This window comes from Corvus hawaiiensis, chromosome 22 (assembly GCF_020740725.1).
Source record: "Corvus hawaiiensis isolate bCorHaw1 chromosome 22, bCorHaw1.pri.cur, whole genome shotgun sequence".
Classification (NCBI taxonomy): Eukaryota; Metazoa; Chordata; class Aves; order Passeriformes; family Corvidae; genus Corvus; species Corvus hawaiiensis.
In genome coordinates this window covers 5,460,816-5,472,423 of record NC_063234.1, presented here as the reverse complement: position 1 = coordinate 5,472,423, position 11,608 = coordinate 5,460,816, and the positions used below count along the sequence as shown (strand labels likewise).

The 11,608-nt window shown below is 45.8% G+C and overlaps 1 long non-coding RNA gene across 1 annotated transcript in view; it reads left to right on the top strand.

Moving 5' to 3' along the window:
• The first annotated feature begins 3,448 nt into the window (after positions 1 to 3,448).
• LOC125336971 overlaps positions 3,449 to 11,608 on the top strand; it is a 51,723-nt gene continuing 43,563 nt past the window's right edge. Inside the window, exon 1 of the long non-coding RNA XR_007207898.1 lies at positions 3,449 to 3,586. This is a non-coding gene — a long non-coding RNA (uncharacterized LOC125336971). The remainder of the gene's footprint in view (positions 3,587 to 11,608) is intronic.

Below are 11,608 nucleotides of genomic sequence, written 5' to 3'. Positions count from 1 at the left end.
GGGCAGTGTACCCAAACAAGTTTATTCAATTCCCTGAAATCTTGAACAAGATTGTATGTCCCATCCGGTTTCCTGACAGGTAAAATGGGGGTATTATAAGGGAACATGAAAGGTTCTTACAATCCATCCTTTAAAAGTTGCTCAGTTATAACTTGTAATCCCCTTTTTCCTTCCAAAGTTATAAGGTATTGTTTCACACAGATGGGTTGGCTCCCTTCCTTCAATTTTACTTCCAGGGGAGAGATATTCAGCCCTTTTCTATTATCTTTAGCCACCCACACCACCAGATTTATTTCCCTCTCATCCTCTATAGTCAATTTAAATAGCTTTACCACCGTTCTACCCTCTTCTGGAATTACCCCAATCCTTAATTGCACTTGTAAATCTCTTCCTAACAAGTTGGTGCTGGCCTCTGGTATTATTACAAAACTAGATGTTATTTCCTTACCATTTCCCAAAACTTTTACTTGTTCCATTATGGGGGCATGGAATCCCTCCTCTTTCACTCCAATTATTCTGGTTTGCTTCATCCCTTTCACACAGCCACAGGGGATTTTAATTAAACTTGCTCTCTCAGTTCCTGAATCAACCATAAACACATATTCTTCTTCTTTAAAATTCTTAAATTTTATATTTATCAAGGGCTCTTCATGCTATTTGGACCCCCAAAAAATAGAGCCCCTAACACCCCTAATCCTGTGCATAAGATTCTGATTCCATCATCTGGAAGTTTTCAACCTCCCTCTGTAGTTCTGGGCATTCTCTTTTGAAATGTCTCACTTTTCCGCAATAGAAGCATTTCTTGGGGCCTGTCTGCCAAGTGGTCACCCCCTGTCCTCTTCCCTGGAGTCTCCTAATGTTAGGCTGAAGGCTTCCCTTGGTTACTCCTCTTCCTCTCCCTGGCCTTTCCAGCATGTGATTTGGTGGGAAAAAGGGATTTTATACAAGAGAGGCTGAGCCCTGCTTGAACAGAGGAAACCTGGAGTCATGGGGCACCACTACAGACAGCTGGTACTAAGGTGCCTCTCTGCAAGGTAGGTTGGGGCTCCCTCAACACCATGAGAGTATCACCACTGATCCTGGCTTGTGACAGATACCCTCACTCATGGAATTGTTTGTGAAGACATTAGTACACATATTTCCTATTAACAGGCTGAGGAAAAGGGCTTCAGCTCCATACGCTGCTGTTCCGTGTGCCTCCTTACTTGGTACTTTGAAGGAGAAGAAAAACAAACCCAAAAACTCCCCTTGCCATTAGCCTGGCTGGCTATAGTGGAACCAGAATGATAATTTTTCCCTGCATATGGAAACTGGGAAGAGGGATTTGTTTCCTCCCTGCATTGGAAACTCCCTGGGTCACAATGATCTGGCAGGCAGCACTGTTTTCTTCCAGCAGCTGCAGCAGATCACTTGGGGGATGGACCTGGGAGCACCTAGCTTCAGAAGGGCTGATAATAGACCTCCTGTTTCTAGTAGTTAGAACTTCTGTTATCATCTTCAGAGACTCTGGAGAGAGACTATGGGCCTAAGCCCACAAAAGCACTGAGGCTCGCAATTAAGGAACTCAAATGGGAGTTTGATGCCTTTGCTGGGGACAGCCTGTGATTGAAAGGCCTTGCCCCTCGATGTTATCTGTAAGTATCTGTCACTTGCTAAGCTTTTCGAGAGTGGGAGATAAAACCTCTGATTAATGCCTCCAGGGAGTTTCTGCAATATTGTTTTGCAAGCAATTGTCATTTAACATTAAGGTAAAATACCTTGCATCTATGAACTAGAAAGCCATCCTTTTGAAGACAGCGTCTTGGCTTTCCAGGCTCTCCAGCTAAAAAGTTAAAACTGTTTAATCTGCCAGTGCTGAACCAATCTGCTGGAACCCCAAGCTGGCCCTGAGCACCACGTGGTCACCTCAACAGGTCGGGTCCTGCTGCCATGGCTGGGAGACCTGAGGGGGGGGGGGGAACGGAAAGGAAGAGTTGTGCTTTTTATGCCCATTTTACCCCTCATTGGAGGAGACTGATGCTGAACTGGCACAGGCTAATGCTGGTTGGCTGGATATGTGAATGAATAGACTTTCATTGGGGATCTTGGCTATATGAAAACACCCAGGCTCAACTGTTAATACCTATGTTTTCCCTGAAGAAGTTTTCTCCCTAAACTAATAATTTACCAGACTGGTGATTTTTACTTAGGAAAGTAGCTTGATGGGGGAGACACCACTCCTAATGTTTTTCCTTCATGTCTAATTTATGCAAATCCTTTTCATTACTACTGCCTTTCTGAAAAGCTTAGCTTCCAGCTTTCCTTGGTCTCTTTGCCTCATCTGGTTCTTGCTGATTCAACCAAGCTGACTAATCTGGTAGCCAAAACTTGCAACATAATCCTTCCTGCCATTCTCTAATCTAATAAAATGTTTTTGGGGTGGTCACTGCATCATTGCAGGTGATAATGGTACCACTGTGTGCCCTGTACCCCTGTCAAGGTGGTGGCAGTTCTCTCCTATGAAGAACAACAGCCTCTCATTTTTCTAGCAATCCCCAAAAGCCAGAAGCCTTGTTCAGGCTCCTTCACAGCAATGCAATCACCATTGCATGAAAGCCACGGCTGCCCATGCTTTAACAGCATTGCAAATTACACTCATAAATTCAGAGTGCAGCTAATTGTTGTTTTATGGAGTAGATGTTTTTCTGGGGGAAAAAAAAAATTAATCTGTAAACACTCTGATGCCTTGCTGAGCAGAGGGCTATATATCTTGGGTGAGGAATAGCCTCCCAGAGCCATGTACAGTGGATCAGACTTTTCAAGGGCACTCACCTCCCCCTGATGTTGTTCTGGGCAAGTGTGATCTGCAAGAGGTTTTTTTTTTAATGTGGGGTTTCACCTGCTGCTACAGTAATATGCCCTGTGATTACAGTGTTATTACTTTTTCTGGAGACTCGTCTGGCCTGGCTGAGATCAGGGCTCCCCTGTGCTGCCCACTGCCCTTGTGAAGGGGAAGGATGCAGTTGGTTTGAAGGATTACACTCTTAAGTGGATGTGACTGGCAGGGGACAGAGGTATCCAGCTCATTCTGCAAGGGAAGTGAGATGCTGGGCAGACTCTGCTTTGTTTACCAAGATACTGTTGTGTGGCATTTGTCACCATTAGGAGGTGCTATGAGAAGGTTTCTGCTCTTCATCTATCTTGAGGATTGATGGGAGAGCCAGAAATGAGCTGCTCTGGAGACTTGGCCCAGAGCCCTGATCTTCAGTGGCCTCATCCTGCACATGGGGAAATTGGTGGTGAAGCAGCACCTCCCCCCCTCCCCCCCCCATTTGCTTGGGAGTTGTCCAGGCTTCCACCGCTGCTGGAAAGACCCAAGTTAGGTTTCAGCTCCCCACATTCAGACCCTAACGCTTGTAGGTCAGCCAAAACCTGCCAGTTCTTGTGGTGACAGTCCCACTCTCAGACACTGCTCCCGTATCCTGCCAGTACCGCGCTCTGTGTGCAAATGTAGCCTTTTAAAAAGGCTACTTTGCTGAGCCCTTGTCTCTATTCCTAACTGGATCTTCTATACTCAATTGTCTTCATCTGTGGAAATGTTATGAGGGTGAGTTTTCAGCCCTTTTTTCTTAGGTTAGTTTATTGTATTTTAGTTTTGGTTTCAGTGTGTAGTGACTTGGCAGGATATGTGATTTATCAGGAGGCAGGGAGTGGGAGGTTTTATAAATAAAAAATCTGCATCTGTTCCATCTCCCTTCACAACCAGGGGCTGATCTTTGTTGCACCAGGACAAACCTCGAAAGCTTTTCACTAAAATTTAGGGTAGCAGCAGCAATGTGTGAGTGTAGCAGAGATGAGAATCTGAGTGCATGTAAATTGTCAAGGCTGTGGCTCTTGGGGCTCTAAAGAGCCAATGTATGTGTATTTTAATTACTGTAGCCTTTACAGCAAGCACTGTTTCTGCTGAATGTGCAGAATGTAAACCTGCAATACAATAGCTGTGGTAGGTCTTGATAAACTGTTTGGACTGGGCTTTGCTTTGCCCCAGGAGGCTGTAAGGAGACTTTGGAAGATAATGATATGCTAGTGTAGAATTCAGCAAATAACAGCTTTTTAAAAGGTCCTTGTTTGGTATGGTAAGAGATATCTCTAAAAACAACACTTTCACTGGTTAGACCTACATAAGAGAATGTATTTACGCTGAACTGGGACGCTGTAGTTACAAGTAGTAACTGTGCTTTGAGCTTTGCAAATGTTCTTTATAATCAAAATGCTTTTGTCCTTTCCTTGTAGCGCTGAGGTGAAGCACATAAGGACAGGAAAATTTCCCTTGCAGTGCATGGAGACAGCTCTGAGAGCTGTGCTGAAAGTGCTGTCTTTTGCCCAAGTCCAGCTCCAGAAAAGGACTCGGATGCTGTGAGGAGCTTTGGTGTAACTGCCAAGGTTGGCATATGTCTAGTCCTCAGTGAATGCTGCTGTACAGCCTGTCTAAGATCTGATATTGTGCCAAATGGGGCCTAGTGGGAATCAGACCTTTAAGCACATAATCTGCTTTATCAGGCTCTGTCACCAGGGGGATTTCTATTGTAGCATTACTTGTTTAAAGGGGAAAAGTGAGCACAAGCATTTTGAATGTAAGGGTTGAGCCAGGCTTTCTTGTAAACAATGTGCCTTTCCCCTTCAGTGTGTGGAGGCTTGTATGGAGTGCCCACTTGGCTGACAGCCCTGGAAGAGCTGATGGTGGGGAGGTCTCCTCAGGAAGTGCAGTGCAGTCTCGCTGCTGCTGCTGCTGGAGTCTGATCCAGCTACAGGAGAAGCAGGAGCAAAGAGGAATGAGAATAATAGTGAAGCACAGGGGTGCTTTCCGAGTGCGGGCTTGGCTCTGCTGCTGGAGGACCTGGGGCCTGACCTCCTCTCGGAGGACCTGGACTGGAGCACCTCAGTTCTGCTGCTGAATCAAGGGTTGCTTTGCCACGGGGTGCAGGCAAAGGCTTCAACTGGTGCTATGCTGTGATTGCCAGGCTATGGAACATGTGTTAGTGTGAAAACTGTAATGCTGGCTCTTGGCAATCAGTCAGAATGACCTGAAGGGGAGAAAGATCTTTCATCCACTCCAACGCCAACCATTATTTAAAGGAGTCAGTGTCTTGGTTTAGAGACAAATTTAGGAGATGAAGTTCTGGAATGAGTGTTTTCTCTAAAATGAAGGGCTGCAGTATTCTCCCCTTTTCTGCCAATGAGAGACGTGAATACCAGTGGGTAAAAGTGAAAAAACCCAGTTTATTAACAAAACAAGGTACCCACAAAGAAAAGATTGAATAAATGCTAGATATTGAACTTTCAGAAGCTTACGCTCCCCCCTCCCCCCAGCAGAACAAAAAAACCTCAAAATGCCAGGGGAAGAGACAAAGACTGACTGACAGTGTGGCAAAAAAAGGGGGGCAAAATGGCAGCTGGACCCTTTGGCTCAGTGAAAGGAAAAAAAAGGAGTTCCCACAGCAGCTCGGGCAAAACAGATGGGAAACTGCTGAACCTCTGGGGTTGGTCTCATCCTCACAGCAGATGAAGCTGGTGGATTTTGGTGTCCTTTGTCTTGTTGGTTCAGCTTTTCCGAGGTCTCGAGCTGGCTGGAGCGGCCCCTGCTGGTCCCCCACAGGTCCCAGATCGACTGCCTCGGCGACCGCCTGGCTTCAGACTTAGAAACCAGGCTGAGCAGTTCAAGAGAAAACGAAACAGAAACCGCCAAAAGGATTGCTCCAGGCCAGGGGAAGGGGGGAAAAAAGGAATCTTCTTGCTTAAGCTAGCAAAAAACTAATCTAGCGAAAGCAACAATTTAATGTCAGATCTACACCGCAGCCAGCACACTCCAGAGACAGTCTCTGAAGAAAGCCCGCGCAGGAGCCCAGGGCTCGCTGCCCTTCCCCCACATTCACCTTAAAGCTAAAGCAGCCATTTCTGGACATAAAGCAGATGATTACGGAATAAAGTATCATCATAAATTCACCCCAAGATAGTCAGTATTTATTTCTGGTCTTACGTGAGCTTATTCTGTCACTGTGAGTATGCTCAGCTAAGTTTGCATGTAGTCCCTCTTGCTGCTGTATTGGGACCCCTTGGACTTCCCCTACTGCACCTCTGCAGCTGAAATCTCAGCTGTAACATATTTACATTTCTTGGCAAAAGTTTTCAAGTAGAGCACCAGGCTTTGCAGGCAGTGTGTAGGTGAATGTGAGCAAAGCCAGCAAGGTGTTCAAATTCAAGTAGGTCAAAAGAGGGAAAGAGAAAGCGGACTTTCGGCAGGGGAAGACATGCAGACAATCAATGATTGATAAAGCAAGCTTCGTTTATTAGCAATACAGAGGCACTTATATAGTATCAGTTTATATACTTGTCAGTTCTTGATTGGTTTAAGCTTACAAAAGTGCATTCTTACTTCTACATAATTAGGTTAGATAAAAGACTACATTTGGCAAGCTTCTATTATTTATGTTTTGTCTTGAGAGATCAAAGATCTTCCTCCTTTCTCATGGTCAGCACATCTTTATCAGAACAGCACTGTACTTCCTAAAAACTCCCTTTTGGTTCTCAGGCCTGTTTCTCACGCAGGCATTTTCTCATGGAGGCTTTTTCTTGTGCAGGCTTTTGCTTGTACAGTTCTGTTATTAATTTGTACCCTTTATCAATAATCCATGTCCCTGATCCTCTAACCATCCTCCAACAATTCCCCTTTTTTCTTTTTGTAAAAGCAACACTTGATTGGCTACAAATGTAGTAACTTTGTATATCATCTTTTGCAAGCATTGGCACAGGCAAGGTAAGCACACTATTATTAATAATATTACTAGTCCTACAGTAATCAAATGCTGCACGAGTGAAACTAGCCATGATCCTAAACCTAGTGACTTTAACCATCCTTCTAAGCTGAGACTATCTTCTTTCTGTAATTGTGTGGTTAATTGATGTATCTCACTTATCTACTTGTAAATTAGGACAGAAAGATTCATACAGCACATACCTTGGAACTCTTCACAGCTGTGGCTGTGAACTAATAGTAGAAAATCAATGGCTACTTAATTTTGTAATATTGTATGTCTAACACTAGTAACATCTACGCTTAACTCATCAAGCATCTGCGAAGTTATGTTTAACTTATCCCTCTCCCAGCAAGCAAGTTTATGCAAAATTGCGTAAGCCCTGGCTACTAAAGCACCGGGTAAAAACATAAATGCTAGCCAAATTGACTGCCTTCACTCGATCTAAATGGGCGGACAGCTGATTGAAAATAGCCGCTGATGCTTTTGTCTCCAGACAGTCAAAAAACTAATTCCCTACTCTATTTCTGTGTCTGATGCTATACCTAAAAATTTATGCAACTCTCCTTCTTAGTTTTGTCTTTGGAGAGGGTTCCCCAACACCCACCACAAGTCACTAGCAACTACCCAGGGCAGCTGTTACATTCGCCCCAGAGTCTCGCTATTTCTCCTGCTACGGAGAGTGGTGGATCTGGCAAGTCCTCAGCTCCTTCACTCAGCCACGTCTGCAGCCTCTCCCAAGGCTTCTCGGGACGGAGGTCTCAGAGTTCCAGCTGTTGAAGTAGTGGCGTCACTTTCCTCAGGAGCTGATGCTGACTGCGCCTTCTTGCTTCGGGGTCTTGTATGCATAGGACTGCACCACTTGCTGGGCACCCCTCTGGTCAGTGCTGCGGCAATGACTTGTCCCTGTTGTTGCAGAACATTCTGCAGTGTTGCAGTAAAAGCAGCTGTTTGAGATGACTGTTCTGCACGGGTAGCATGTACGAGCATCTCGTCTACACCTGCTCCTTGGGGCAGCATAGCAAGAATTGTCTTAGCTTGCCTATTAGCATTTTCAAAGGCAAGTGTTCAGAACATTTGCTCCTGGAGCTCTTCAGAGAGCTCAGTTGCATCCTTTAAGGCTGCTGACAAATGGTCGATGAACTGACCATATGGCTCTGACAGCCCCTGTCGGACTGCTGCATACGAGGGAGACTTCTTCTTTTCAGGTACTGACAACAAGGCTTTGTGGGCAAAAGTCTGTGACAACTGATGAATGACTACGGGCATGGTCAGCTGTGTTACTGTCGCCCCATAACCTCCGCTCCCAGTTAGCATGTCAGCTTGGCGTGCATACAGTGAGTCTTGTGTTCAGAGTCTCAGATTATATCCACGATGGGATGCTTGCTTCCTCCCTCTGGGTGGAGCATTTCACAATGGGGTAATGAGTCATGAGGCCAGGCATTGATTAGGCTCATTAACAGAAGATAGTCCGGAGGGAGTTATCTATGAGTCATGTGGCAGGACAATGATGGGCCATTAACAGAAAGATAGTCTGGGGGGGAGGAGGCAAGGAAACACTGCCCCACCTGATTTCAACAGCTCATGAGGATGGTAATAGAATACACTGCAACCCAGGACATATACATACCCTTGGGCATGTGGTCTGGGTGCTTTCTGAGCAGGACCACAATGTACAACCCCTGGTGAAGTTTATCTGTAGGAACAAAAGGGTCTTTTTCCATCCCCTGTCACTGCAGTTGCTGCAGTGTGAGTGTTACAGTGCTGTGGGGGTGGGCGGGAAAGAAGTAGGGGGAATGTGCATCTGTGTGATCACAAAATTGAATTCATTCTGTGTATCTATGTGGCAAGTGTCATTTTCTTTGCGCAAAAGAGAAAGTTCAAGAAGTAAGAGGTTTAACTGAAGTCATCAATACAAAAGAAATGCCTCGGGTTGTACCACTGTAAACAAATTAAGCTGAATGTCTCTCTAAACAACCGATAGCTCAAAGGCAAGTAAATAAAAACCATTCAGGATGTGACATTTCTTCAAGGGGACCTTAATGTTTTGATTTACCTTCACTAAGGACCCAGAACTTGCTCCAGCATGTTTTTGTGAGCACGGAGCATTGGCTCCAGGGAAAAGGGACTTTGCTGGAGCTGGCTGGTGAGGAGGCTCTGTGAAAATCGCTGCAGAGGTGGCACTGCTTCTGCCTAGCTCCCTCCACCTCTGTGCATCCTTCCTGGGACCTTTCAGGGTTTGGCAGGTTCCTGTGGATGCTGTGGCATTGCACGCAACTTGAAGAGCACAGCTGCATTGCCATTATTGAGAGTCTGTGTGCAGAGAGGAGCAGCTGTAGGTGTAGCTGAACATTGGCACAAAGATGGGATGTGCCCAGTCGCACGGTGGGAGTGAGGCTGAGACAGGCACAGGAATTGGAGGGCTGAAAAACGTGCTGGGAGCCCTCAACCTGGTTTCATCCATGGCAGCACTCTGGTTACCTCATGGAAAAAGGTTTTGGCTGACTATCTGTGAAGGCACACATGGACAGGATTGTCAGGGCAGTGTCTGTCTGCTCCATGAGCAGGGACTGGGAAATGCAGGTATTACCGCAGGCCTAGGCCCTAGGGTATATCACTGTGTCCCGCAGCCACAGGGAGGAGGAGGAGAGAAGATCCAGCAGGCAGGAATTGTGCAGCAAGATTGATTTATTTAATTATTTTACAAACTCTTCTATAGACTTTTTTCTTCATAGTCTAACTGGACAAGGATCAGCCACCCCTTGGGGGTGATTGGCTAAAGTCCTAAAACATCCATTGTCAAAATATTTTTCTACTGTACCATAAACAAGACTTTTCAAGGTTGCAGGTGGTTTGGTTGTTTACATAACTCTGCTACCTCTTCTGTGAGAGAGAAAAGTCTCTCACGGACTTAGAAAATAGCAAGAAAATCCTTGCCAGCAGCATTTTTGTATCTACATGCAGGGAGCTGAAAAACCAAGTGCCTCTTTGACATTTCCTTATCGTCCCTCCTCAGGCACTGAAAGTGCTGGTTTATGGCTATGAATGGCAGGAAGCACGGGAACCATTTCTCCTTTGACGTTTAAACTACAGGCAACAGTTCCAATTAAATTTCTCCGGTTTTTTAACTAGATGTTGGTTTAGATGTATTAGCCTCTTTATTACTGTTGTTATCTGTCATTGAGGCTGGTCTAGCGATGCAGAATTTGCTGACATTTTGGCAGAAAGACTTCAGAAAGCATTGTCTGCTCTTAACCTTTGGGAATGTGTGAGACTCTGCTGTTGGGCATCTTGCCAAAGCCATGGCCATCTTAAAAGCTCTACGAAGGATCTGCAACCCCAGCAAATTCAACACATTTTGGAAATCCCAGGGCATCTCTGCCTAGCCCTTGGCTATGGCTTATATGCTCTCTGTCCAGGTAGAAAGATGGTGGGGCCTCTGGGAAGGATGCACAGGGAAACCCCAGACCCACTCATGGAACTGCCTCCCAGAAAGGTAGAGATAGAGCTGAGCCCAAATATTTCCTAATGGTTTATCTTTTAATCTGTTTCATTCTGCTGGCTAGATAAAGGTTTTCTTATCTTAAGGAGAGATGTTCTTTGTCAGGGTTCTTAATCTCTAAGGCTGTGCAGATAAAACTACAGACCTGGAAAGACAGGCAAGAAGGAGGATGTGGATAGTCAGGGAGAGAGGAGGATACTGAAGATGGAGCAGTGGGAGGAAAGAGAGGAGGGGGAGAGAGGTTAGGAGAGGGTAAGCTGTGTCACATTTTTAATTTGTATTACTTGTCCTATTCTTCCAAGATGTTGTGAATTGGAACAGAGTCAGCAGAAATTTGGTCTCTCAGCAGAAGCATCATGAGATAGCGTACAGGAATTTAGCCATATGATGCTTTTATTATTATTTTATTTTACAGTGCACTGTGGCTGGGCTTTAGCTTGGAATAGCTTTTTTAAGACACCTGCAAGGCAACAGTCGTAGCATTACCCAGAGTGCGCAGGAGCTGCGCTGGGATCAGCTGTGTGGCTGTTTCAGACTTTAGAAGTATATTGCAGGGATTTTGCTTTGTGGAGAGCTGTGTAGTTAAATCCTCTTCAGCTATTTTATAACTGGTGCTGCTCATGTAAGTTACTTTCTCTTCTGATAGCTATGGTCCTTGTGTTACAGGAAAGGAATGCCCATAGCTTCACAAGGTGCTGAGGGCTAAGGCAGCTACCTTTTCTGGTTATTCTGAAGGCATTTGGCTTGCAGGATGAAATGGGCTTGGCTGCCTCTTACCAGAGTGCCAACAGCAGTGGTAGTGGTCTGGATCTGAACTGGAAGAGCTGATCTCCAGTTCCTGGCAGGTCCAGAGGCTGTGTGCTAGGTGGGTATGTGGGAAGATACGTTTTGAGGCTCCTTAATCATGCTCACTCCTTACTGATCCAGGGTGAAGGGTAATTGAGAGCAGCACTGCTCCCCAGTGACTCTCTTAGCAGAGCATGCATGGGACTGTGTGACTTCCAGCAGGAGAGGTTTGGAGCTTGTTGGGGTTTTAGGAGCTCTCCTGGTTTTTTTTCTGTTAAAGGAATTTTGCCCATACATGTTGCCAGGGGGACAAATGGCTAGGTACTTAAGAAAAACAAAAGAGCTGGCTGCTCTTTTTTGTTTCACCTGGGTGTGTGGGCAGTTTGGCCTCCAGCGTTCAGACAGAGAGGGAGTCTGTTTTCTTTGGCTGCTTTCCTTCTGCTGGAGAAACCCCGGGATCCCAAGCCCGCCTTCCCTGCCGCACTCGGAGCCGGGCCGTGGCCGCCCTGCCCCACCGCTGCTCTGAGAC